At 40.3% G+C, this 17,468-nt stretch overlaps 3 long non-coding RNA genes and 1 pseudogene across 8 annotated transcripts; 3 read left to right on the top strand and 1 right to left on the bottom strand.

Annotated features, from left to right (window-relative positions):
- The first annotated feature begins 1,341 nt into the window (after positions 1-1,341).
- LOC130697770 (DNA polymerase delta catalytic subunit-like) lies at positions 1,342-2,237 on the top strand (annotated as a pseudogene).
- A 783-nt stretch (positions 2,238-3,020) lies between these two features.
- On the top strand, positions 3,021-5,364 carry LOC130697781 (uncharacterized). Of its 5 annotated transcripts, none has more exons than XR_009421271.1 (7): positions 3,021-3,140; positions 3,598-3,808; positions 3,880-4,028; positions 4,093-4,554; positions 4,636-4,761; positions 4,817-5,080; positions 5,144-5,364. It is a non-coding gene; the product is annotated as an uncharacterized LOC130697781 (long non-coding RNA). The 5 variants fall into 5 exon arrangements; XR_009421274.1 differs by having other exon boundaries at positions 3,566-3,808; positions 4,093-4,383; positions 4,456-4,761; XR_009421273.1 differs by having other exon boundaries at positions 3,566-3,808; positions 4,093-4,383; positions 4,440-4,761.
- Positions 5,365-5,370: 6 nt separating this feature from the next.
- Positions 5,371-5,968, top strand: LOC130697785 (uncharacterized). Its single transcript, XR_009003025.2, has 2 exons — positions 5,371-5,567; positions 5,631-5,968. It is a non-coding gene; the product is annotated as an uncharacterized LOC130697785 (long non-coding RNA).
- Positions 5,969-13,292: 7,324 nt separating this feature from the next.
- LOC130697786 (uncharacterized) lies at positions 13,293-14,811 on the bottom strand. Of its 2 annotated transcripts, none has more exons than XR_009003027.2 (5): positions 14,650-14,811; positions 14,399-14,589; positions 14,170-14,277; positions 14,018-14,102; positions 13,293-13,937 (listed from the first exon to the last, which is right to left on the bottom strand). It is a non-coding gene; the product is annotated as an uncharacterized LOC130697786 (long non-coding RNA). The 2 variants fall into 2 exon arrangements; XR_009003026.2 differs by having other exon boundaries at positions 14,174-14,277.
- Between the last annotated feature and the right edge of the window lie 2,657 nt (positions 14,812-17,468).

Genomic DNA, 17,468 nt, shown 5'->3' with positions numbered 1-17,468 from the left:
GTCGGTATCGCATTGGCACAAAGTGGAGTTGCGTTTGCAGGGCAACAAGTTTCGGGGGTCGTTGATGCCATGAGAGAAGCTATGTAAGCCACATTTAAAAAAATCAATTTACTGTACCAGTATTCATTTTTTTTTTTTTTTTCGTTTTGATAATAGACATGCTGGTTATCCGGATAATCCCAGTACTCACGGGCTTGTTGCCGGTATATGGTCGTCTCTTAGTGGTGCTGGGCGTTTTGTTTCACGCGCTGGGACTGGCATTTTAGTGGACCACATTGGTTTCCAAATGACGGCTGTCGTCGTCTTCTCTGTCCAAATTACAGTGTTAAGTTTTATGCAAAAATGACTATTAACAAATAATTAGATGTATTGTTTATTTCCTTCTATAGGGACTAGCAACCATTTGCTTCATGTTACCAAAGTGCAAGAAAGGGGACGGCAAATCCGACGGGGATGACATGACAGTGGATGCCATATCTACGAGGACAACATCGTTTACTTATTCCGTCGTGGATGTCGGTGAGTTTCCATGATTAACTATTTCTCAGCCCGAATCTCCAGCCGAGTCCGGCCACACCTCGAAATGCTGCCCGAATCTATTGATGAATCGACGGAAAGCTGCGTGAACAATACATTCCAGAAGCTGTGACATGCGATGAAAAGGAACTGTTTAAGGGGATCGTCTGTGGGGAACACTTTAACAATTTTGATAAAGTCGTCCTCCAGGTAAACCATTTTTCGAAACAGTAGTTTATGTTTTGAAAATATCTATTTGGATTTGCTTTAGGTTACAGAAAAAGATGTACCTCGATAAATAACATCATTCGAAGAAGCCGGCCTGCGCCTACTACTACTTCAAAACATTAAGATTGCTGGCTACATAAAATCAACACCTATACAGAAAGCTTCAGTTGCAGATATTCTTGCCAAAAGAGATTTGATTACTTGTGCTGTCACGGGCTCCGGCAAAACGGTAATCCAATTAATGAACGCTGTGTAATTTTGAAACCTTGATGCCTTCGTACTAACTTGATTCGAATGGGTCGATATGAACTGGGTAAGTTGAGGTAAAAGTAATTTTGAGTGGGCACGTCTGTGATTGCGACTACGAAAAGGTCCAATTGCATTTAAGATACTCAAGAAACCCTTCGTGACATTCGTTGATTAAGTCATCTAAAATTTCACATTTTTTCATATAGGCGGCGTACTTGGTACCGTTTATGAACATATTGTTAGAACAAGGTGTTTCTGGTGCATCCCCGCCATGGTTCAAAAGCCAGAAGTTGTAATTGTCGCACGCACTCGTGAATTTTCGATTCAAATTCACCGCGGGGCGTGTAAATTCTCCTACAATTCGGTTTTAAAATCTGTCATATATCAAGGAACTGTCACGAGCCATCATCGGTCAAATCTTCAAGCTGGGTGCAATACTCTTGTCGCGACCGCGGGGCGACTCGAGGATTTTCTCAATTAGTGTCACGTCAGGTAATCTATGGTAACACAGATTCCGTAATGGTGAAATTCGGTGTACCCACGGTGGCCGAAGCCATGGAATTAGGCCGAGAAGCTGCCGCATTTGTGTCGGCAAAATTTGTCAAACCCATTAATTTGGAATTCGAAAAAGTCTATTACCCCTATTTATTGATCAACGAAAAGAGGTAATTACGGTTCTGATTTATAAAGACTTGTTAGATGAGATACCAGTTGCACTGTCTGTTTCTGTCTTCACAGGTATCCAGGATTGTATTGGACCAAACCTGAAAAGTTTGACAAAATGGATTGTAAGGGTTTAGAAACTGTTCGTCGTGATAATTGTCAACTCGTTGCCAATCTTATCAATAGCTGGTCTGCAGAAAAGTTTGATTGATCGGTGAACAAAAAGTCATCAGTTTTAGTATTCAAAGTTTGAGGTTTTGATATGTTCTCTTAGAGATCCGGATGGAGCACTAGAATACGCCAAACAATCTATTTTCGACTTGCTGCGCAACAAAGTCGATATCTCACTTCTGATGATTACCAAGGTAGAGCGTAACTATGTTTTGGAATACTGTGATTTTATCCGTTTGCTTTCTTTTATTAAAAAGGAGCTGACTAAAACAGATAAAGACTACGCCAGTAAACAGGCACATGTGGAACTAGCTCACAAGATGCGTAAGCGAGATGCTGGTACAACCCCAAAATTAGGGGATCGAGTTCCGTATGTCATTATCGCAGCCGCTAAAAGTACACCAGCTTACCTCAAGGTTCGTCTTTGGATTTCAAATTTCTCATGAACTATTAAGTTTTCATACGTCTTCTTTAGACGGAAAACCCTATTTTTGTAATGGAATACAGCGTACCTATTGATGCCCCATACCATTTGGAAAATCAGCTTTCAAAACCCCTTGTTCGGATTTTGGAACCCATACTTGGATCTAAAGCGGTAAACACGGACTTATCGCCTTTATTTGCTTGACATAATTGAACGGCCCCATACCATTTGAAAATCAGCTTTCAAAACCCCTTGTTCGGATTTTGGAACCCATACTTGGATCTAAAGCGGAATCATTGTTGCTACGTAAACACGGACTTATCGCCTTTATTTGCTTGACATAATTGAACGGTTTGTATTCCGTATTGTAGATGGTTACCATACCCGGACGCCTTCATTTGTTACTTCAAAAATTGGTGGATTGGCTAGCTTTACCACACGCAAATCCACCTGTGTTGGATGCAAAACCGTCCTTCCAGACGATAGTGCTGTATGCAAGTAAGTCTAATTTCTGCCTATCTCGGCGATGTTTGTTAAAATTGCTGTTCCAATTTAAACAGATTTTGCAAGCCGAAAGAATCGGAGTTCTACCAGAGGGAAATTGGCCAACTTTATGCTCTCGAAGAGAAGTTTAATCGTTTATGGACAGAATGTCAACGGTGCCAGGGAAGTCTCAACGAAGAGATTCTTTGTTGCAAGTAAATAGTTTGAGTGATATCCTAATCATGTTACATACTTAATACTAATCGTTTGCCACATTTAGCCGAGATTGCCCCATCTATTATATGAGGACAAAAGTTAGAAAAAATCTCACGGAACAGGGTAAACTTATGGAAAGATTCAGCCTACCCTGACAACCTACCGCTCTCGTCAATGATGGTGCATACAGGTAGTGGCTTGGCTTTTGTAAAATAGATTGGAAACAATAAATTACACGACTCATTGTTCAGTAAGTTCCCCATAACCAAAAGATTTTAATAAAAATGGTGTATAGCGCCGTAAGAGTCTCGGAGGGAGCAGGCGGTAAAATACGTGATGTCATGTAATTCCGTATTTTGAAAAACGAAAGTTGATGGCATTAGTAAGTAGATGTATAAGTTATTAGAAAAGTCACGTTGTTGCGAATGATCCAGTCGACGAAACATCGTACGAACCAACGCACATTGAATTAATTAGATTAAGTTCTTTGTCTTTCTGTTGTTTTTTTTTGTGGTTTATTTCAATACCTAGATTTTTTTTCTTCCCATCCCATTAAAAAAATTTTTTTTTTTATTCAATTAAAGTCTTATTTCTCAAACAAAATATTTGCTTTAGGCTCGTAGGGGGCTAGTCGCTAGGTGGCCCAGGTGCTGTGCTGAGCTGAGCTGCTGATGGCCACATTTATCATGGCGTCGTAGCGGCTAGTTATATCACGGCAGCCGAACGTGGCAGACCTTTATTTTTGTAGGTGAAATCCAAGGGAGGAAATGCAAATGCTCGGCGCCATCTTGTACGAACGATGTGGTCTGGCGGACACCTTACCAAGGTGACCATGCATTACCTTCGAGTGTATTTAAGGTATACCATTTACTTGCTTTGTAAAAGCTAGGTTTTTAACTTGTGCATCGTAACGATTTGAATTGGGTAAGTTGCAAGTCGGTAGATTTGCTCTGCAGTTTCCCGGATACCAGCACCCTGCTTCGCGAGAACTACTCTACGTTGTTCTGGGTGGGCTTAGACGAACATCTGAATCCGATTTTGAAGAAGTCTTGCATCGATGGACACTGACAAAATATAGGTGAAATAGCTACAAATTTTTATTAGCAAGGTTCACTTGTGTTCCAACTCATTTTATTTTTCAGGAAGCTGCACATGAATGTTGGGTATTTTATCATAAGTAGAATACAGATAGATTCTGTAGTAGTAGATCTCTTTAGTTGGGTATTGAAATTGGCTTTGGTTTGTATGGGGTCTGATGAGGTCTCAGTTGCATTTGATCCTACTTGTTATTTATCACTGCCAATGCCAGTCGAAAAGGAAGTACCAGTTGACCTGTATCTGGCTAACGTGGACCTTTTAGCAGAAATTTTTCTGCTTTCAAGGGATTCAAAGAGTTTGTAGAATATTATGTCTCTAGGATTCCACAGTTTTAGGTAATTCAATTGACAAGAAATTTACACTGATTCTTGTTTTATTTTTCTAAAGGCAGATTCTTAATTATAAAGGATTGGGAAAGAAAATTGACGGAGGCTCAGTGCCAAAAAAATTATGGTAGTTGGAATGATTACCGAAGCTCTTCGGATTCGTTTATTTCACTCGTTATGGTATTTAAAGAAAATAAACGTGTACCTGTGCCCCTTTGTATCTGTGACCCGATTTCCTCTTCACTTGCGATAATTCTGCAGCGGGTCATGCAGATACTGTGATCAGCAGAAAAAGTTGGAAGTGCGCTGCCCGGAAAGCAAATCTGGGGTAAAAGAAAAAAACTTATTCCAACTAGTAAGCCATTCCCAAATTCAACCAACAAAAAGGTACACAGTGAGATTTGCTTAACAATTATGTTTCTTTAATTGATTTTAAAATTAGGAAAAGGTGGAAGGAAAAACTTCGTTCTCTGGTAGTGTTTTAGTTAAAATCCTTTTTGTGCAAATTCATTTTTGAAATTGTTTACCTCATTTTCGAATGGTTCCGTTCACATTTGTTGTTCATGTGAGATTTTATGTTTACCAGTTACTGCATTATATTGACCACTATTGCAAGATGTTTGTTTAGGAATAACTACTGTTTTGTTTATCTGGAATGTTGTGTGGGAGTCCATCAGGAATTGCTGGTCTGCAGTAAATTTGTCAGGTATATGTTAGCTTTCATCAGCAAAACGTTATGCACTAATTGTGTTTGGTTTTCGTGGTATAGGCTAGGTGATGAAGATCAATGAATCAGAAAATGTTTTGCATGGGTGGTGAATGTTCTGACAGTTTTAACAGTTGTGATGTGGTGTATTTCACTTCCACGCATCATGGTGTTTTTATCTATCAGTTGAATTGTATGGTTAATTTTCTGTTCGTGTAACCTCATTTCCTCTTGAATCATATAGTAGAAATTGGTGACCTGAAACAATGAACATGGAAAAATCACTGTGCCAACGTTGACGATGTTTGATTGATGAAGTGCTGGAAACTAAAATTAATTTTCTTTACAATTTGGTTTCAGGCTATCTTTATAATTTTTTATTAGTTTTGCGTTTGTTTAGAGTCCGCAAGCTCGTAGCTGATTTCCTCCTTTAGATACCGCCTGTCGACGGTTTGACAGCCTCACACAATTGAACGTATGCCAAAAAGTAATTGATCCAATTTAATGTATGCAATGTATACTAATTACACCATTCAAAACAATATTCCAGGCCAAAGTGAGCTCTTCCGATCAGAAAAGTGACGGCGTATCCATTTAATTGAAAATAGGCACAAGATAACGCACAATTGGCGTTCTTGCCTCAATGGAGAAATTTTTCCGTGGAACTTATGACCGAAATACCATTGCAGCTGTTCAAAAAAAAAGAAAAGTGTATTATCATGCAGATGTTGACTAGCTAACAATCCAGAGATACGTCAACTTGCGAAATTTCTAGATGTGTGTGAAGCGCAATCAGCATCCTTGTTGAACTGTGAACCCAAATCATGTATTTTCCTAGAAATATCTAGGTTTTTGGATAAATAAATAAAAGTCAGTGAAAAAATGTGATTGTGTGTGAGTGATTCACGATCTAAAAGTATGTTTAAAGAGTTCACATCAATGCAGTTCCCGTCTCAAAAAAGCAATATTTTCAATTTTGATGAATTTTTCGGTTGTTAATTGGAAAACAAGATGACGCTGCTGTGTCACTATTTACTTGCTGACTAAGTGTGAACGGTGAAAGCTGTGTTCGAAAGTTTCTGTTAAATATGTCATATTCCAATGGAAAACTTAAGAAAAACTAATGGTGCTTCTGTACGTTTTCATCCCTGAGTGTGTTTTAGAAGTGAAGCCCACAGAATGCTTGGTGTTTATGGTACACGTCTTTTAATCAACTATGTCAGCTGACAAACCAAAAAACTGTTAGCAACCTACTACGTTGCATTCATAAAACTATACGAGTGCTCATTGAGAGGTATAGGACTAATGTTTTGTTATCAGAATCTCATTGCCACCTCGAGCACTACAACATACTCCCCTCAAGCCAAGCAGGATTTCGTAAGGGCTGTTCCACACACGACCACCTATGGGATTTGGAGAATGCCGTCACCTCGGGCTTCAACAAGAAAAAAGAAACTCACTGCGTCTTTCTAGACATTAAAAAAGCTTACGACCTGGTGTGGCTACCCGGGCTGCTCTTCAAAATAAGTCAAGCGCGAGTTACAGGGAACATCCTCAAATGGCTCCTGAACTTCCTGCTACAGCGGAAGGTTCGGGTCAAACTAGACAGTACACTGTCACATGCCAAAATCATCTCCGTCGGAGTTCCCCAAGGCTCAGTACTGAGCCCCATTCTCTTCACTATCATGACCCGTGACTTCCCCTTGTGTAGGAACCCGAAAAACAATTTAGTCGTTATCGTCAAAATGTTCGCGGATGACATCTCAGCCCGCTGCACTCACTCCCTAAGAAGCAAAGCCCGAAAAAGGCTAGAAACTGCAATAAGAAAATTTGAAAGATGGTGTGCTACCTGGAGATTCCAAATCTCTGTGTCCAAGTGTTTCTCCATATCGTTCAGCAGAAGAATTAAGAACTACGTCCCTCTCCATCTGACCTTTAACAGTGAGAGTATCCCTGCCGTCAGTCATGGCAAATTCCTGGGTATCACCTTTGACCGTAAGCTCAACTGGAACCAACATCTGCAAGATTTAGTTACAAAGGTTTCTCGAAGAGCAAACTTCTTCAAAATCCTGGTTAGGAAGAATCTGAACCTGAAACCCAAACTCCTGGTCAATCTGTACACAGCATTAGTAAGAAGCATTGTAGACTATTCTTACCTAAGTATCCTTCAGGGCAGATCTCCCCTTACCAGGAAGCTGGATACAATCCAAAACTCAATTCTTCGTGCAATCCTTCTGGCTCCAAACTCCACTCCTCGTGCACATCTGTGGCTGGACACAGGCATAACCCCATTCATTGCAGATGTGAATGGTTAGCCTGCCTTTACCTCATAAAGCTGCAAAGTAAACCAAAGAACCCTTTTTATGATAGTGCGAAAAGTACTTACTCTAGCCTCACCTTATGGAACACCAGAAGTACCCCAAGTGTTGTGTTGTGCAAGTTCCAACTGTTAGCTTTAAAAGTTTCCCTGTTTACCTCCGTTAGTTTTCCCGAAAATCTGCTAAATCCTCCATGGTTGATGCCGAAAATACCTACATTTATACTCCCAATCTCGAAAAACAATGCTCTTGAAAATCCAACGTTCACCAGACTACTCTTTCGAGCACTGTTTACGCAAAACAACGCCAGTTCTAGTACGGTAAGCGTCTTCACAGATGGCTCCCGTGACTTCGAAAACAACTCAACAGCATGCGCCATCTACTGCCCAAATTCTCAAGTGAAAAAAGCCTGGAAACTTTCTAGTGATACGAACATCTTCACAGCTGCATTGTTGGCTATTCTAAAGGCCAATGAACACGCTGACAACGGCCCGGCGCAGCTAATCCGGATCTTCTCGGACTCACTCAGTGCCATCTCCGCCATCAATGCTCTACACCCTTCAAACGAACTGGTGGTCAAGATTCGGAACAGGGCCTTAACCAGCTCTTCTGCCGGCTCCAAAGTTATTCTCTACTGGATTCCAAGCCATGTAGGCATTCCAGAAAATGAATTAGTGGATCGTCTGGCAAACGACGCAAGAACGGATCCTAACTGCGAAAAAATCGATCTCGTCGACTCACCTAAACTCGCCCTAAATGTTTTTCGCATAGCATGGTCCAAGCTGATGTCTCTATACCTTGCGAGTCACCATGACTTCTTTGCTTCTCACCCTAGGAACTCCATTCACCCAGAACCCTGGTTGGTCCTAACAGAGTCAGAAACAGCATTCTTCACAAACTCCGGTCGAACCGGCTACGTTTAAACGCCCGCGTTTCGTTATTTGATCCCTCTGTATCCCCATACTGCAGCTATGGCTGCCCTGTGAAAGAGACTCCCTCACATCTAATTATTGAGTGTCCCCACCTCGCTGCCGAAAGAGAGGAACTAAAAAGCTTCCTCTCGGAGTTAAAACTTCAGTTGAACCTATCCAATCTCCTACATCCACCGCAAGTTTGTGACAACCTCGCCAAATTCAAGATCAGGGACTTGGTTTTAAATTTCTTCTGGAAATCAGGACTCCACAAACGCTGCTAATCTAATTCAAAATCATCCCACTTTTCCGAGCAATTTCCCGGTGCCAATTTCGGTCTCCTAGGACGACCCGCTCTCGATATGGCAACGCCACACGGGAGGCACCTTAAGAAAGAAAAAAAAAAAAAAAAAAGAATCTCATTGACGGATTTTGCTTCTAAGGTTTAGCTCATGAAACTTCGTTTGTAAAGAATACGTCCTGTTGAGGAATGTCACCAAAGATGCAAATCCTATGGGTAGGAATACCATAATATCATTCTTCTACTCTTTAACCACTCATGGTCTACTGTTAATCGTGATCTGAGTAGTGCACCATATTCATCTTCGTTGCAGTATCAGCTGTAACAACAGTCATTTCGGCAGTTGTAATCTCGACCTAGCCTACCAACAGACATAGACATGTACCTCAACACAATTTCTACTGGTATTTTAAATTTTTCTTCTGCCTCATATAGTTTGCCTTTTTATTTAAATTGAACATTCAACCATAGAACTGCCAACTCTTAGCTGTCTGCTGCCTATTTGCTGGCCCTACAGTCTTTTCAGTCTTCGGACAGCAGAAGTAAGTCGAATTGCTTTCAACGTTTGGTTACAACAACAATCTTATATTTCCCACTAACTGGTTCTTTTTCTTTACTTTTACGATTAAGAACAAAGCCTTCTTCGTGTTCGCCACGCCCGTCATTACCTTGCCCGTCATCCCGTCTTCGCTTCGGCCGTCGTCCCGTCTTGGCTTCGGCCGTCGCCCCGTCGTCGCCTCGCCCGTCGCCCCGTCTTCGCCTCGCCCGTCGCCCCGTCTTCGCCTTTCCCGTCGCCACGTCACCTTCTCGCCCGGTCGCCACGTCTTCTCTTCGCCCGTCGCGCCATCATCGCCTCGCCCGTCGCCTCGTGGTCGCCACGTCATCGCCTGGTCTTTGTGGTATCGTTGTATTTTTTTATTGTGTAATTGTGTAGTACTAATTTACACGTTGGCTGCCACGCCCGTTTGCTCCCCTTTTTTTTTTTTTTTAGCTATATAGGGACGGGCCGCGCTGTTCTGCCTCATGGCCTATCTGTCATGAGGTGGAGTAGTTGCCACTGCCCAAGATTCGCCGAAAGGCAATTAGGCAACGCACCAGAGGGACTCCCTTTGTCCGATGTGTGGTGGAGACCTGGGGTGTGCGTTCCCACAACGGTCTCCATCATCATATCAGCCCGGACTTGTCAGCGGGCAAATCCCCCTTGGTCGCTATCCTTCCGATAGCGACGTAATTAATGTAAATTTAGTGGCGTGGCAGCCAACCTGTTAGTTAGTTATTTATGTATGTCTTGTATTGTGTTGTGTTGTAAGATGTGAATGTAAGTGGAGGATTTGTGGGAGGATGGAGGGACAATAAAAAATGTGTTAGATTTTTAAATAAAGTTTGTTTTTATTTATGAGAGTATTTTCATGAACTGGATTGGGGATCGAACCCTAGACCTCCAGCGTATCAGTTTAATACTTTACCATTGAGCCATCTACAACGTATACAAATATGTAATTTCTTCCTTAATACCTTTGTTTGTAGTGGATAAGTCGATACGCTTTCAAATGGGAATTATTGTCTGTATGGTTAACAGTGGCTCAATGGTAGAGCGTTCGACTGAGATATGAAATGTCTGAGGTTCGAATCCCAGAATGATGCATATCAGCAAAAGATAAATGAAGAAATACCTCATGCGGATTACATGTAGACGTATAAAATAAGGTGCAAGAAAGACAAAATAAGTAAAAAGATTTTTGAATTAAAAAAAAACAATTTTTATTGATGTAAAATTTTTTTGTGTCAACTAAGGTAGGAGAAAACTCTACCACATGAGTAGAGTCTCCCCCTACCTTAGTTGACTCACCGGGGAGATTACCCGGTGCGTGGCTAAGAGAAGCCGGAAAAGGATGAAGAGTGATGATAAGGACAAGTTTTCACGTGAGCGATTAACCGTTATTCGGATATGTGGGTAGCCCCAAGACCCTCAAAAAGATATCATCGAGCCAGGGGGACCCCCACGTCCCCTTTCCGGACAGCGCACTCACAACCTTTAACTGCTGATCACAGTAGGGGCATGACCCCCCTACGGGCTTATTAGAAATTTAGGGGAAACGGGGCCACAGAAAGAAGGGAGCCCAGATATGCACTTGAATTTAAGAGAATAAAACTCTTTACTGTTCGGGATGAATCAGCAATTAGCCGTGTCGTCTGAGTAGCGTTCTTTGAAAATTTAGCATCTCTTTTCGTCTTCTATTCTTAAACAGGGAAATATAATGGCTGGACATCTTTTACGGTTAGCTGCAAAATGTCATCAAGGAGACTGGAATGAAAGAGAAATTAAGATCAAGGTAAAATGTGACCACAGAATAGATGTGAACCAATTTTTGTGCTTCGCTTTAAATGAAACAAATACCGTTACATGGGAGGCTTGGATCACATTTTCCATGAGAATTCACCTACGCACTTAACTTGGAACACACCATGTGTGAGGGTTGGAACAAAATATCCATATCGTTTTCACGATACTGATGGGCTTATCATTTGGAACCTTCCTTTCTGTAATTAAAGATGTTTTATTTAATAAACCCATGATCTCTAAACCATCAATCAAATACCGAATCGCTTACGAAGACATCTTTGGCAGAATGGCAGTCTGGTAGAAAATTAATATTCTTCTTGGGCCTCTTCGATTGCCAAAAATGGCAATAAGAACTGAACAGGGAACAGTTCACTAAAGAAAATGAGAACATTCCCTTTGTTATGCAGGGAATATTGCTGTAGTTATGCAAACAATCAGAGCTGTCTTACAGATTGGATGGGAAAATGGAAAGGTTTATCCCTAGATAACACCACCAACCAGTACTGTCACGTCACTGCACATACAGAGAAGAAAATTCAAAAGTTATTAAAAATTGAATACACCTTTTACCATCAGCATGATACTGCAACACATAGCTCTCGGAGATACTTATTCTACGAAAAATTTATCCCATTGTAGAGTAGATCTTGACTTAAACGTAACGCGAATGCCATCACCTAAAATTACAAAATTTAGATTACATGCCAGCATAACAAAAATGCTGCAAGCTTACATGTGGTAAACAATGAATTTATACTGTCAGACGATCCATCAAACAGTATAGCCATCTACTGGTAAGGTATCCAGTTTTATTTCACTCAACGGCTCCCGATGTTAAAGAAGTTAGGGCTTGAAAATAAGCCCGACAAAATAAATAAGCCCGACACCATGGGTAATGTATTGCTTCTTCTTATGTAAAACACTGCAACAAGTGTGACTAGTGAATCAAAATCAAATCAGCTATGTTGGCATTGAATCTATATCACTTTTGGCCCCAAGGTATATCTTGTATTAAATTTTGTCTTGGCAGTAGCGTAAGAAGAGGAAATTGTTGTGAAACTACCTTGAGTGGAGCCAAATATTCCAATGCTGATACATGGGAGCTCAGCAATTTTAAATTTAGCAACTTTGTATCAGGAATTTCTACTGCAGACGGTCCCCCGAACACTATTGCCACCTATTGGTACGATATTCAGTTTTCTACTTTGGGCTTCAGCGATCATCCGGGGCTAGAGTAAGGGCTGTAGCAAATTTCACTTCTAATCATTCAAAAGCCATAAGGTTCACGTGTAAAAGATATTAATTTTCGTAATCCTTGCTTAATTTAGTTTTAAATATATTATTCGGATTCGAAATTGAACGCTGATCACGAATATCGGCTTTGTTTTGACATTTAAATTAACAAAAGGGAGAAAAACGAAGAAAATGACCGTGGGAAAATTGCCTCCAAAACCGCCAAAAATTGACCATCGTTGGAATTGCTTGAAAATGACAGAATTTACTCACAATCGAATGCTGATTCCGAGAAAATTGCTATTTTTTTCATAACATCAACCGTTTTGGAAATACACCGACTTTAAAAACTACTGGCGCGCCAGTACGTTACAGCGCTAGCGTGACACATCAAAGTTATTTAATCCTATGTATTTCCAAAACGGTTGATTTTATGAAAAAACTAGCAATTTTCTAGCATTAAATTTTGAGTATATTCTGATTTTCAAGCAATTCCAAAATTTTTGACGGTTTTGGAGGCAATTTTCCCACGGTCATTTTCTTCGTTTTTCTCCATTTTGTTAAGCCCAATGTCAAAGCAGAGCCGATAATCGTGATCAACGTTCAATTTCGCATCGGAATAATGTATTTTTTATTAAATTAAGCAAGGATTACGAAAATTGATATCTTTTACAAGTGAACCTTATGGCATTAGAAGTATTAAAAGGGTAAGTTGCTACAGACCTTACCCTAGCCCCGGACGATCGCTGAAACCCAATGTAGAAAACTGAATATCGTACCAATAGGTGGCAATAAGGTTCGGGGGACCGTCTGCAGTAGAAATTCCTGATACAAAGTTGAAACTTATTTTTATTCGATGCTTGAAACTGTTAAATGCTAGTATTTGGTGCTAACATATAATTTGACGCAAAGATGTTGGGGAAATGTTTTAGGGCATTTTCCGCTATTAAAGTCACCACTTGAAACACTTAAATAATTTGATAAAATTTTATATGTTAAACAGGAATAAACCCGTTAATAACTTAGTATTAAAAAAAAAAAAATCAGGAAAATAGTTGTTAAATTATTAGTTAAGATTGACTATACGTTTACTATTGACGATGACGACAGATGGGTGAATTCAACACAGATGCTGAAAAACAAAGAAAACCAACACATTTCTACAGATTCATTATAACTTCTTGCAGTTGATGGCGAAATTTTCAAGAAACGAAACTAAGCTTCACTACTATCTAACACTACTTTTCTCCTACATTCAAGCTTACTTTCAAAATGTAAAAAAAGTTACTAATGAATTATCCACTAATCAAGCTTACCATCAAACTGAAGTATTGTTTTTTTAATTAACGCCAACTTACGATGTCTGTGCTTCTTCTAGTTTGAATAAATCTGTTCAATCAAAAACGTCAAGAATCCAAGTCCAGTACCAATGCCTCGAATTAAACCAAAATTTCTTAAGTGCAAAAAAAATTTGATTATCACCTTGATTCGTCATGATGTTCATCACATAGAACATATGAAATCCAAATCAAGTAAAAAGACTTCTTTGCTGCGAAATATTGCTTACTTCTTTGGGTTGGCTGTTTAATTCTGAATCAATGGTAGACGGACTCAAAGTGTTCTTCTTATTCCTTGATACATGGCACAACAAGGCTAAATCCATCCCCCCATGTCAGGAGAGGAAGGTATAGTCCATCCTTGCTACACGAACCAGCGTTAAGTAGAAAGAGTTCGCCACGCCGTCGATACCCTTACAGAATTTAAAAATAAAAAAACATGATGCCCATAAGTTATCTACTGAAAATCAATGCATAAACCATTTTCCGCTACCTCATCATTTATGAGTTGATAGAACAAACCCTCATGCGTCCCGTACATATGCGCAATAGTTTGATTAATTAGCACGAACGAATACCTGTGGAATAAAGAGGGTAGTTTTTTAGAATAACAAACAACAAATAAGCAGACAAATTAAGTTCAACCTACGTAAAGTTGAATATTGCCGCTAGCCATTCGACCAAATAACCGTCCGATCCAGTCCAAGTGTAGGTGCCATTCGGTCCTCGCTTTTAAGTATCGAAAAGTGGTTGCTAAATCGGAATAAATAAAAAATAATTGATAAGCTTCGTACAATACCATTTTCACTAAAGAAGAGCACATTTAGGACATTACGATTACTTCTAACGAGAATACATCTACACTGGTACTTACATCAAACATTAAAAAATTGAAGTGTCAACCAGTAAAAAAAAAAATTGACCAAATCATTGTCAGATTAAACGTTTCAGCGTAGAAACAACTGTGTACATTGGCATTTGTGAGTGTTGAAGACTGGATTATAAATACATTGATTGCAATGCTATGGCTAAAAGTTTGCAACCAGGCTGTTAAAATCAATGAATCTGAATAAGAAAATACAATCAAATTTAAACATTAACAATTTAGTTGTAAATGTCAACTACTTGAATCGTTGATGAAGCCCAATTTCTCCATTTGGCGCCCTTTGGTATAACAAGGCCTTTTAAAGTTCACGTAGTAAAGATGACAGACAAAATTCTTCCGGTTTTGGGACTACCATTTGCAGTTATCTCGAATAACTTTACAGAACTGCAAGTTCACTCAGCAAAACCCTGGCAAAAAAATTACAAAATGCAAAGTGAATTTTCCCTACTTACTGGTGCTAAACAAATGATGAAACAAAAAGGTTTATACCGTGATTTAAAAATCCTTATTTTGTTTACTGTCAAAATGTCATGTGACTCAATTCATTACATTCTGTGGTATTGACCACTAGATGGCGTTCCTCTTACCTCACTTCCCTCCGCTAGATGTCACTGTTTAACGATTAAAATGGTTACGATTTGTACAGAACTTGATTTCGGCATGGCAAGTTCTATAGCCGCTGTTCAATACGAAACCACCATTACGCCCCGGTATTTGATAACGCCAATATATTTAGTAGATGCCTATTTACTAGAGCAATCTGGCGGTCTAAAACTGTCAGATACCGGAACATATTGGCGATTTAGTAAGGAATGCCATGTCGGGAACTTAGAGCGCGTAGCTTAGGTTGTTTAGCATACGTTACTGTTCCTGATGCACTTCATGCCAGTACCGCACGTCGGAGTATTCCAACCTTACAATCATATCTTTGTCATAGCTCAAGATAAGCCGAGCCGTTTCGTGTCACTGCGTACGTGAGCAACCATCTTTCATTTGATCTATGCAATATATCGTTTAGCCCTTCCTAGCAGCGCTTTTGGTATTACTTGAGTTTCCTGATCGTCTTCTTCTGGTGTTGTTCAAAACCAGGATTGCTTAATCCCCAAATGATTTAGATCAGTTTCGTCCAAAATTTAAAACCTGACCCCCGGCAAGACAAATACTCCACGGTCGAGGAAATCGTTGAATCGCACCGCTGTCGCGACAACAATATTACACCCAGCTTGAAGATTTGACCGCTGATAGCTCGTGACAATTCCTCCATATACAATCACAGATTTTAAAACCGAATTGTAGGAGAATTAACACGCCCCCCGGTGAATTTGAATGGCCAATTCACGAGTGGGTGCGACAATTACAACTTCTGGCTTTTGCTCCATGGAATGAGACGCACCAGCAACACCTTGTTCAAGCAATATGTTCAAAACCGGTACCAAGTACGCCACCTGCATGAAAAAGTGTTAAATTTTAGATGACTTAATCAACGAATATCACAAAGGGTTTGTGGAATACCTTAGATGCAATTGGACCTTTTAGTAGTCGTAATTACCAGCGTGCCCACTCAAAATTACTTTTACTTCAACTTACCCAGTTCACACCGAACCCTTCGAATGAAGTCAGTACCAGGACATCCAGGTTTCAAAATTACTAAGCGTTAATTAATTGGACTACTGTTTTGCCGGAGCCCGTGACAGCACAACCAATTAAATTTCTTTTGGCAAGAATACCTGCAACGGAAGCTTTCTGAACAGGTGTTGGTTTTATGTAGCCAGAATTCTTAAGTTTTGAAGTAGTAGTAGGTGCAGGCCTGCTTCTTAGAATGATGTTATGTGTTGAGGTACATCTTTTCCTGTAATCTAAAGCAAACCGAATAGATATTTTCAAGTCACAAAATACAGTTTGAAAAATGGCTTACCTGGAGGACTACTTTCACATGTCACAGCTTCCGGAATATATTGTTCACTCGGCTTTCCATCTTCCGTCAATTCACTGAATAGATTCGGGCAGCTTTCCGAGGTGTGGCCAGCTTCATTACGCTGTGGTAAAACAATGAACACTGCAACATAAAATATTTTTGTGAAGATACAGTTGGTGCTTATGTTGTAACACTTGCTGCCACCAATGCCTCCTCCTTGTGGGAAATCCCTTGCTACATGGCCCTCTTCTTCGTTAAAAATGGACACCTAAAACGTTTTTGTTTTCTTTTTTACCTCATGGCAGGTATCACTTCCCCAACCGCCACGGTTTTGTCCTTCGAGAAACGTCCCCTTCCCCATACTATCAAAAGAACCAAGAAGTTAAATTCGCACATCTTTTTCGATATTTTCATCTTACTTTGTGACGTCAACGGGCCACTGCCACCGCCCCCACCAGCTTGTGGACACTCTCTGGCAAAATATCCTTCTCGGCACTGTTAAACAAAACCATATCAAAGTAATCACACTATGAATACAAGAAAACACTTACCTTGTGACAAAGGGCAGAAAACTAGATCAGAATGAAACAAATCTTTGCGCGTGTAGACATCAGATGTCATCTAGCGGTTAGAAATAACAAAGTTTTTCGACTGGCATCTAACGTCTGGCTTAAGAAACGTTTTTAACAGTGCCATCTAGTGTCCGGAAGAAAAAACTTTTTTGGACTATCTAGTGTCCGGAAGAACGAACTTTTACAGTGCCATCTAGTGTCCGGTAGAAGAAACACTTGGGACAGTTCCATCTAGCGATTCGAAATACTACGATGCGACTGCCATCTAACCTCTGGCACAAGAACCACTTTAAAGTAGTATTCGAAAACTTCCTCCCGTTCTTGTGCCTCGCGTTCATCCACTTTTTCGCAACCCTCTTCGTCTTCCGACCCTACATCAGCACCTTCCTCAGCTACAGGACCACGCGGTGAACCAATTAGACCTGGACTTCTCCAATTACTTCTTGAGCTACTCCGTGGTCTTCCTCTTCTTCCAGTTCCTCTTCCTCCTCAACTTCATCGTAATCTCCTTCCAATTTCTCTTCCTCCTCTCTCCCAACAGATTTATTGTCAACTCCTTCAGCCTCATCGC

The sequence above is a fragment of the Daphnia carinata genome, chromosome 6 (genome assembly GCF_022539665.2).
Source record: "Daphnia carinata strain CSIRO-1 chromosome 6, CSIRO_AGI_Dcar_HiC_V3, whole genome shotgun sequence".
Classification (NCBI taxonomy): Eukaryota; Metazoa; Arthropoda; class Branchiopoda; order Diplostraca; family Daphniidae; genus Daphnia; species Daphnia carinata.
The sequence above is the reverse complement of the archived record's forward strand: the minus strand, read 5'-3'. Positions and strand labels throughout refer to the sequence as shown.